The sequence below is a fragment of the Lissotriton helveticus genome, chromosome 7 (assembly GCF_964261635.1).
Source record: "Lissotriton helveticus chromosome 7, aLisHel1.1, whole genome shotgun sequence".
Taxonomy (NCBI): domain Eukaryota; kingdom Metazoa; phylum Chordata; class Amphibia; order Caudata; family Salamandridae; genus Lissotriton; species Lissotriton helveticus.
Window position 1 is genome coordinate 1,311,521,017 of NC_136068.1, and position 8,678 is coordinate 1,311,529,694.

Below are 8,678 nucleotides of genomic sequence, written 5' to 3' on the forward strand. Positions count from 1 at the left end.
TCCAGGAAACCTGGGCCAGAGAGGATTATGGTCACCAAGGCTACATGTCATTTTCCATTCCAGCTAGGTGGGAAGGCAAAGGCCGTCCATCAGGGGGGCTTACGACCTGGGTTGCATCTCATTTGGGCTGCATGGCAACACGGCTGTCGGCTAATTCTGAAGATATTCTTGCGGTCTCATTATCCTGGCCTAACCAAGCTAAACTTGTTTTAATCAACATCTATTCTAGGCCAGTGGGAATTGCAAAGGAATCACCGACCATAGATGAACTCTCGAATTATATATCTGAATTACCGAGTGATTCATTTTATGTGGTGGGAGGGGATTTTAATTCCCACTTTGAGCCACTACCCGGTCTTCTGGAGGGGTTCTCATCGGAAGAAGAGGGCAGATGGGCAGTGCCCCTAGTGGAAGCTCCCCCCCCGAAGGCTTGGACCCCACTAGCACTACAAATCACAGCCCTAACCCTAAAGTTTGGAATTAGAGCCTGCAACGGGCGATTGAAATCTGACATACCCAGTAAAACCACCTATAATAGACTGGGAAGGGAGTCTCGCCTGGATTATGTCCTGGCCCAAATAGTGAAGTGGCCAACAATACAGGACTTTAGGGTGACGGAGAGGACCGATAGTGACCACAATCCGCTTGAGCTTGACCTTACCCACCCTGGTCCCCAAGCTCTCGCGATCAATGCGGAAGGGAACAAACCTGCTCTTCTCCTGGATAATAGCAGGAGAAGAATCAGGTGGGAGCATTTGGTTACAAGCAAGAACAAACTCCCCATGCTCTATGATGGGATAACTCCCTTCTTGGAAACTGTGGGGAGTTTGGATACCGAGGCAAACAACAAAGATTCCCAGGCCAAATTGTACAAGGCTCACGAGGACCTCATAAAAGCTGCGGCCCCTTATCTCTCTTGTAGTCCACGAAAGCCAAAAGAGGTGCGGCAAGGCAAAACATCATGGTACAACCTAGCATGTAGAAGGGCAAAAGCAGAACTCCTCAGACTAATTAAGGAGGGGCTAGGGGGGGATAGCTTAAAGCAAAGTAGGCGAGCCTACAAGAAACTTGTTGCCCACGCTAAGGCCGAATGGGAGGAAAATCAGTGGGAAGAACTCACCAAGGCCCTAGCGATCCAAAACCATCGTCTGTTTTGGAGGATAGTGAGCGGGGGGACGGGGAACCTACAATCGGCATTAGAGCCCAACATCGCTCCGGGGGTGTAGCAGGCACACTTCCAGTCTTTATACAGCTCTGAGCCGGGAGAATCTCCTGCTGTCACTGAGGCGCGCTGGCCAGGCTATGAGGGGGAGCCAATAACGCTGGGTGAGTTCACTGCTGCCATCTCAGCTCTGGCTTCTGGAAAGGCGCCGGGACTGGATGGCTTACCTGGGGATATGTTTAAGCAGGAGCCCACTGTCTGGGCGCCCTACCTCACTGCCCTTTTTAATGGAGTCCTTGGCGGCATGGAAATCCCTAGCACTTGGCTGGGGGCAGATGTGGTCCCCATCTTCAAAAAGGGCTCGCCTCTGCTCCCAGCCAATTATAGACCCATCAGTTTAATAGACGTAGCACAGAAACTGTTTGGTAGGGTTTTGCTGAATCGGCTCCAGGATTGGATGGAGGAGGTGGGTGCCCTTAGTCCCTACCAGGCGGGATTCAGGAGGGGGGTATCCACAGTGGACCAGGTTTTCAGATTGAACCTTATCTATTGGAGGGCAGCAAAATTCGAGGGTGGTAGTTTGTACACAATTTTTGTGGACTTGCGGGCCGCCTTCGATCTGGTGCCTAGGGGGAAACTTTGGAGCGTCCTGGCAGAGATGGGCGTTCCCCCGGACATCCTATTAATCTTACAGAGGCTGCATCATAACAATTATGCCCGAGTGAGGTGTGGGCGCTCGGGGGAACTGACCGATAGATTCCCCGTTGGCCGGGGGGTAAGACAGGGTTGTGTGTTGGCACCGACCCTGTTTTGCCTCTTCGTCAACGGGGTAATCGCTCACCTAAATGCTACCGATTATACTGACGCCCCCAAATTGAATGGCAGCAGGGTGCCCGCAATTATGTTTGCGGACGACACCCTGCTGCTATCTAAAACCCCAATGGGGATACAGAGGATCCTCGATTCCTTTGTAGCCTTTTGTACCGACAGGGGGCTAGAAATCAATGCGGCAAAAACCAAATTCATGGTTTTGAACCCGAGCCAAAAATTGCGGCCGAATCCGCAACTGGGAGCTGTACGACTCGAGAGAGTATCCACCTTTGAATATCTTGGTGTGACTCTCAACGAAACCATGTCTTGGGGATCCCACCAGACTAGGGCAAACCTCAAACTCACACAATCTACTGGGGGTATCGCCCGAATGATGACCGGCTCACCATACCGCCCATTGGGGGCTCTAATCCAGATATATAAGGCCCAGGCTAGGGGAGCGATCATGTACGGGGCGGAATTGTGGGGTCATACACCTTGTCGGAGTCTGTCATTAACAGAAAACAAGTTTATAAGACGGATAGCCGCACTCCCGCCCAGTACCCCGCTCCTCCCCCTGAGGCTCGATTTGGGCCTACGACCGCTAGCCGATGAAATAAGTCTGAGACCCATAGCTTTCTGGCGTAGGCTGTGGAGCAGTAACGATCTCGCAGAATACAGGGCTGAATTGGTCGGATTATTGAACCATCCAAAAGCGCTCCACATCTCCTGGGTCAAAAACATCCAAGCCACTTGTATGGAAATAGGGCTCCCTGACTTATGGACGGAGCCGGCGAATGCCGCACTAAACATTTCCAAAAGGTCCCTGGCCAATATATACTATGAACAAAAATTAGCTAGGGCCCAAGCTATACAGGCAGAAGGGTCTTTATCCTCTGTGTTTTTGCAAAGCAAGGACCATTATAGGTTTGAGAAGGTATTGGATCCTATCTCCCCTGTACTCGCCAGAAAGCTGTTTCTCCAATGGAGATACGGCACGCTGCCCTTTCGGTCTTTTACAAGCACTTGGTCATCTTGCCCCACCACAAAGCAGTGCCCGGCCTGTGATGCCATGGAGGAAACTGATCTACACGTGGCTTTCTTTTGCCCAGCCTACAAGGTAGCTAGAAAATACTGGCTCCTCCCATTGATAAGGAATATGGGCTGCAGGGAATATGCACCAATGTACAGGATTTTAAAATCTGATGTCTCCGGCCCAACTGTTTTTGCATTAACAAAATTTCTTACTAAGGTTTGGCATACGCGCAACCGTATTTTAAAGATGTTGGGTCCTTCTTAAAATTTTAGATGCATAGCTTTTAAAGCATTCTTGTATATACATTCCAATGGTTTTATCCTTGTATGAACTGATTTATCTGTGATGTATATGTGTATTGTTCTTCTTTTATGGCCAAATGGCCGAAATAAAGATTGGAAAGAAATGTATTTCTTCCCTGAAAAAAAAGTATTTCCTGGCCCCTACGTATGAGTCTGCCCTCAGGTGTGGGTTGCTCATACCTTCTTACTCCCACCCAGTAAGAAATGCAATGTGAAACACCAGCGTTACTGTTCCTGCCGTGCTGCTGTGACACCCTCAGCAGCACACTGGTCTGCAGAAAATAAAACAAGTTATCCTTCCGCACCTCCTGATTCATACAAATAAAAGCAAAAAATGACAACTATAGAGGTAAAATCTGGGGGCACATCTAATTTTCGGCTGCATCAGACAAAAGACACCAACAGCAAAATGTGCCCTAAAATGCATTGGTGGGGCAGTGGCCCTATAGGTCCGGCCAAAAAGTTCATGCACACGTTACATGTTCCCCACCAGGCTGCATTACACAGCCTGGTGAAGAACATACACAGGCTCCCTGTCCCCATCTGAGCACCAAAAACATTGCATTGCAGCATTGTGATTGGCTCACAGGAGTCTCAGACGACTAAGAAGGTGGAGAGGTGGAGGCCGGCCGTTAGAGGTAAGTCCTTTCTTTTTTCCTTCCCCCAAAACCCCACTCCACCATCCGTCCAGTAGCAGCCGCTACTGCCAAAATGTAAAGCTAAAGAATGTGGTACCCCACCCTTCTGCTGCCTAACAGATCACAATCAGGAACGGCACATATCGTCACAGAAGAAATGGAAATCTGTGGGTACACTATCCTACCACTGCCGCCCACCTACATATCATTAACATCAAAATAGGAAAACACGTATATTATATGAATCTGGTAGTACCCTGCAGTACTTTCACAATTATTCCAACAACAAAAATGCTCCTAAAACGGGAGTATAAACACAGGGACATCAATTACACAAATACCCACAAAATCAAGGATAAATCTTATCTGGCTGTCGCTGGTGGTAGTTGATCTACAGACAAAGGTACAGGCCTTTTTGCCAGCACCCAATGGGGGAACTGTCTACTCGCTTCCCCTGTAAATCCATGTAGTGTTTCACAAATGGGTCCCCTACTCCTTCCCTGAGGGAAAGAGATGTGCGTGAGCATTGCTTAGTTATGTGAGGAGTGGATACTTTCTAGTGTAGGATTCTTCTGTATGTGAGGGTGCTCTAATGTTGTATGGTGCCCCATAAGGTCCAATGGTAGTCAGAGCTGCTGTCTCCCATTCCCTGCATATTTCTGTGCACTGCTCTATCCCTTCATTCACTGATACCAATTTACATCCAAATGTATGTGACTTGTTTGCATATACATATAACTTTAAATGGAGACAGGGGGCTTCATTCTCTTCATCTTCCTGGCATGAAGCTCGTTCCATCAGACCTACCTTCAATTTGTAGTTACACCACTTGAACAAAGGATGTGACCAAGCGCATGGGCACTGCTGCACATCTCCACAAAAGAGATGGGCTGCCTGCCCTCCCCCTCCTCCTTTATTATGAATTGCTGCAGATGCAAGAAGCCAACAACAGCCCTTCATTGGCTGGAAGCCACCTGGCTTCAACCTACAAAACCAAGTGTTCCTGATGTGATAACTGCCTTCTCCAATGAAACCAAGGTGACAGTAGGAGCTGGTTGCCATGGAATGTATAATACCTACATATGCATGTTGTAATGAATAATTCCCTTCAAAGGTTTAGGGTCAACTTCAAATCTGTGTTCTCTGTTGGCTTAGGCCTAACTGCCACTGTTCTAGAAGATGAGGAAGCTCTTTTGGCTAATTCACAGTCGCCTTTTTACTTTGAAGAGTTATAAACAGCCTTGCAGAGAAAGGGTGATACCAGAGGCAAGACACATTGGCTGCACCCCTGAAGGAGTGGGGAAATTACTCCACGACAACCGCTTCCAAAAACTTGGATGTGAACGAGCTAGCTACAGCTGAACAGAGCAAAAATAAAGCTGATGCACCTTATCTTTAAATACCATCTGATAAAAGTTAACCCACAAGATACCTCAAACTCTGAGACTCGTTGTAAGCTCCAGAGTCAACTTTCGGATTTAATATCCTAAAGTCCTGCATTTGAAAATTAGGGAGACAGCCATTACAACACGGGCTTTACACCGCGCTACCATTACGACGCAGCCATCACAACGCAAGTCGTTACAACGACTTGCGCTGGATGGCCTATATACTAAGGAATAGTAGGGTTTACTATTCCAACACCTTCCCTACAGTTACGTAGGCTGGAGTTGGAATATTAAATCATACTATTCCTAAATCCAGCGCCTCCAGCGCTAGTCGTTGTAACGACTTGCGTTGTGATGGCTGCGTCATAATGGTAGCGCAGTGTAAAGCCTGCATTGTAATGACATACATCCGAAAATTACTAAAATGTTTCTAAAAAATCTGCTGACACAAAAAGCAATCGTGAGTTTAGCTGTTGACTTGAAAAGATGGTAGGGTAAAAAGCACTTTCAATATCTGTAGGAACCTGTACTAGTTACCTTTGGGTGTCATTGTTAAACTTAAATGCCTTTTACAGTCCACAAGTGCATACAAAGAACAGTCCAGCTATTTTTGAGAGAAAATCCGCTTTAGAAACTTAAGATTATTCTTAAATATTCATGTGGCTCAAGCATGTGTCAAACTTACCATTTTGAGAAGCTGTCATCTTTTTACCTTAACCTATAAATTCTGTACCCACTACCTGATTATCTTCATCTGGATGCCCAGTGGTCTAAAAAAGGGTGTCTAGGCATGCATAGAAAATTGACTACTTTGCTTCAGGAGATAGGTAGTAAAAGGCCTTCATAATTAGTGTGCAAAACCCCTTCACACTTCCAGACCTTCATGCCACAGCACCTGCTGTGCTAATGATAGCTATTAATCATGACCCACTCACTCTTTTTAGACCCCTACATAAAACCTACCTTTTTTAAGCCTATTTGTTGAATTTCTCAGCAAAGGTCTTCCCAGATTCTCCTTGAAAATCGATCTTCTCCCGGTTTTGTTGTGGGACCACGATCCTCTTTTATGTCACATGCAATCAGCTGTACACAATCTTGTTCAACTATAGTGTGGAATATGGCTGATATTCTCAATTAACCCGTTTACTTCTAAACCAAAGTGTAAGGTTGTTCAAAATTACATGTTTGACTACAATCATATTTTCCATCATTATGCCATGATGTAGTCATTTGGCGTGAGTACATACATGAATATCTGTAGCTACCTTGCTTTATATTATATGATACCTTGCAACTTCCAGGACCTTCTGAGATTCACTCCGGTTCAGAATAGGAGATCTTTGTGCCTTATTTAGTGGAGCTACAAATCCATTACTGCTTTCTGCCAAGATCCTGTCTCCTCCTGTATCCCTCTTTGGTTAGGTGCATCCATTAGTAGTCACGGGCAGAACATAGATTTACGTGGTGCTATAAATAGGCATATATGAGTACTTGTGTATATTGGAATAACAATACGCTGACTGTGCAGAGTACAGAGAACCCAACAAACATATTGTATGTCCCTTTAATTTATTAATGGACACAAAAATGCAATGCTTTAGTTGCAATGCCGTTGGAAGTGCCACATCTTGTGCTCCACTGTCAGGACTAGTCTAAGCTTGGTCAGTTGCCCTGCTCTTTGTCTGCGATAGTGCCGGGACACCCCGTTGGGGTAGCTGCGCACTTAATAAATGCTTATTATTATTATTATTATTATTATTATTATCCAATGACTATTACTACAATAAAACGGTTCATACATTTTCAAATTGGCACATGCGGCTTGAACGGTATCGCTCATAAGGAGTAGGGAATTGAAATTAGTTTTTAGGTAGATTCGAAACAGTGCATGTGTGGATTTGAGTATAACTGTGATGTGATTTGATTCTACTTCATATTTCACCAGAAGAGTTTTAAAACTGTGTAGATATGGGTTTGTGGTGGCACCAACCACTCTCTGCGCTAGATGGTTTGTGGTTTTCTACAATTAACTAAACAGCATTTAGGAAAGGGATGGCTATAGGCAGTCTGTATCAATAGTATAATTACATTCAATTTCTTGCTTTGGCAATTTGTTTTAGAAGTATTTGTGAGACAAGTAGTTGCAGGCACTGGTTTAAAAGGTGGAGCAAGCATAGCATTCCAATGTTCTTTTAAACCTAAAGTGAGGGTTCAGTTATTTGGTGTGCAATAAACAATAGGGAAGTTAGACCTACCTCCAGCCACGTTATACGGTTCGGTTTTCTTCAGTGCAACACAGATACCTGTACCCGAATTCTCTCGTTGACAAGAGCCAAGAAACTCATGCAGAAAAGAGGTTTAATCTACTTGAACAGGACCACAACTGAAAGGTGCACCAGTGATATTATTGAACATAATAATAGAAAACTGAAGAGAAAGGTGTGACAGCCTCATACACAGCATAGAATTGTTGGGCATGAAGATTCCTGCAGGGGTTCAGGGATGGAAGATTTCAGATGGAGTGAGTTAGAATGTTGGTGGATGGGGCACCGTTAATAATACATTTTCCAGCCACGTTGTTTGTGACCAGGTATTCTCTTTTACAGGAGGTGATGAGTGGAGGAACCCCACAGAGCATCAGCATGACACTTTAGTGAGTATTATGGCAAGGTAGAGAACACTACAAGTGGAATACAGGCATTTGCATTGTTGAACTAGTCACCACATTTAAAGTCCTCTGTGTGGTCGTGTGCACAGCGCTTGTCATGTTTTAGATGGAGCACACAGAAGAGTTTTCATAATCAATTGTGTGTGTTCCTGAGAACAGTGTGGCCCATGCAGCTTGTTCGTTCTGTAGTGTAACCATGAACACTCAGGAAAGTAGTACAGATGTATAGGGCATGAGTGAGAGCCTCATTATATTTAGTCCCTATTTTCCTTGTTATAGTTACTACTTTTGAGGTGGATCCCTCCACTTCCTTTTTTATCTCTCCTGATTGTGGTGGGATCCACCTCAAAAGGAATGATTGGACGAGGACATGGGACATTGGGATAATTGTAGCTTCCTGGTGGGTCTCATAATCTCAAGCATGAAAAGCTGCAGTTAAGTTTATTATTTATTCTCAATGCCAAGGATGTGCATGCTATTGGATCTATATTTACTTTGATGTAGAAAAGAAAATAAGGCTTAACAGGAAGTTGTGGTGAGCTACTTACAGGTGAAAGTTGTAGTTGCATAGTATAGAAAAGAGCTTCAACCCTTTATTGACAGCTGATAAGGAAGCACAACGTTGAGGAAATGGCGACGTAAGAATCTGGATCCCATCTTTGTTGCCTCGAGAA

General features: G+C 45.1%; 1 long non-coding RNA gene across 1 annotated transcript in view; it reads right to left on the reverse strand.

Annotated features, from left to right (window-relative positions):
* LOC144770252 (uncharacterized) overlaps window positions 1-8,678 on the reverse strand; it is a 53,420-nt gene extending 44,742 nt beyond the window's left edge. Inside the window, exon 1 of the long non-coding RNA XR_013598846.1 lies at window positions 8,553-8,678. This is a non-coding gene — a long non-coding RNA (uncharacterized LOC144770252). The remainder of the gene's footprint in view (window positions 1-8,552) is intronic.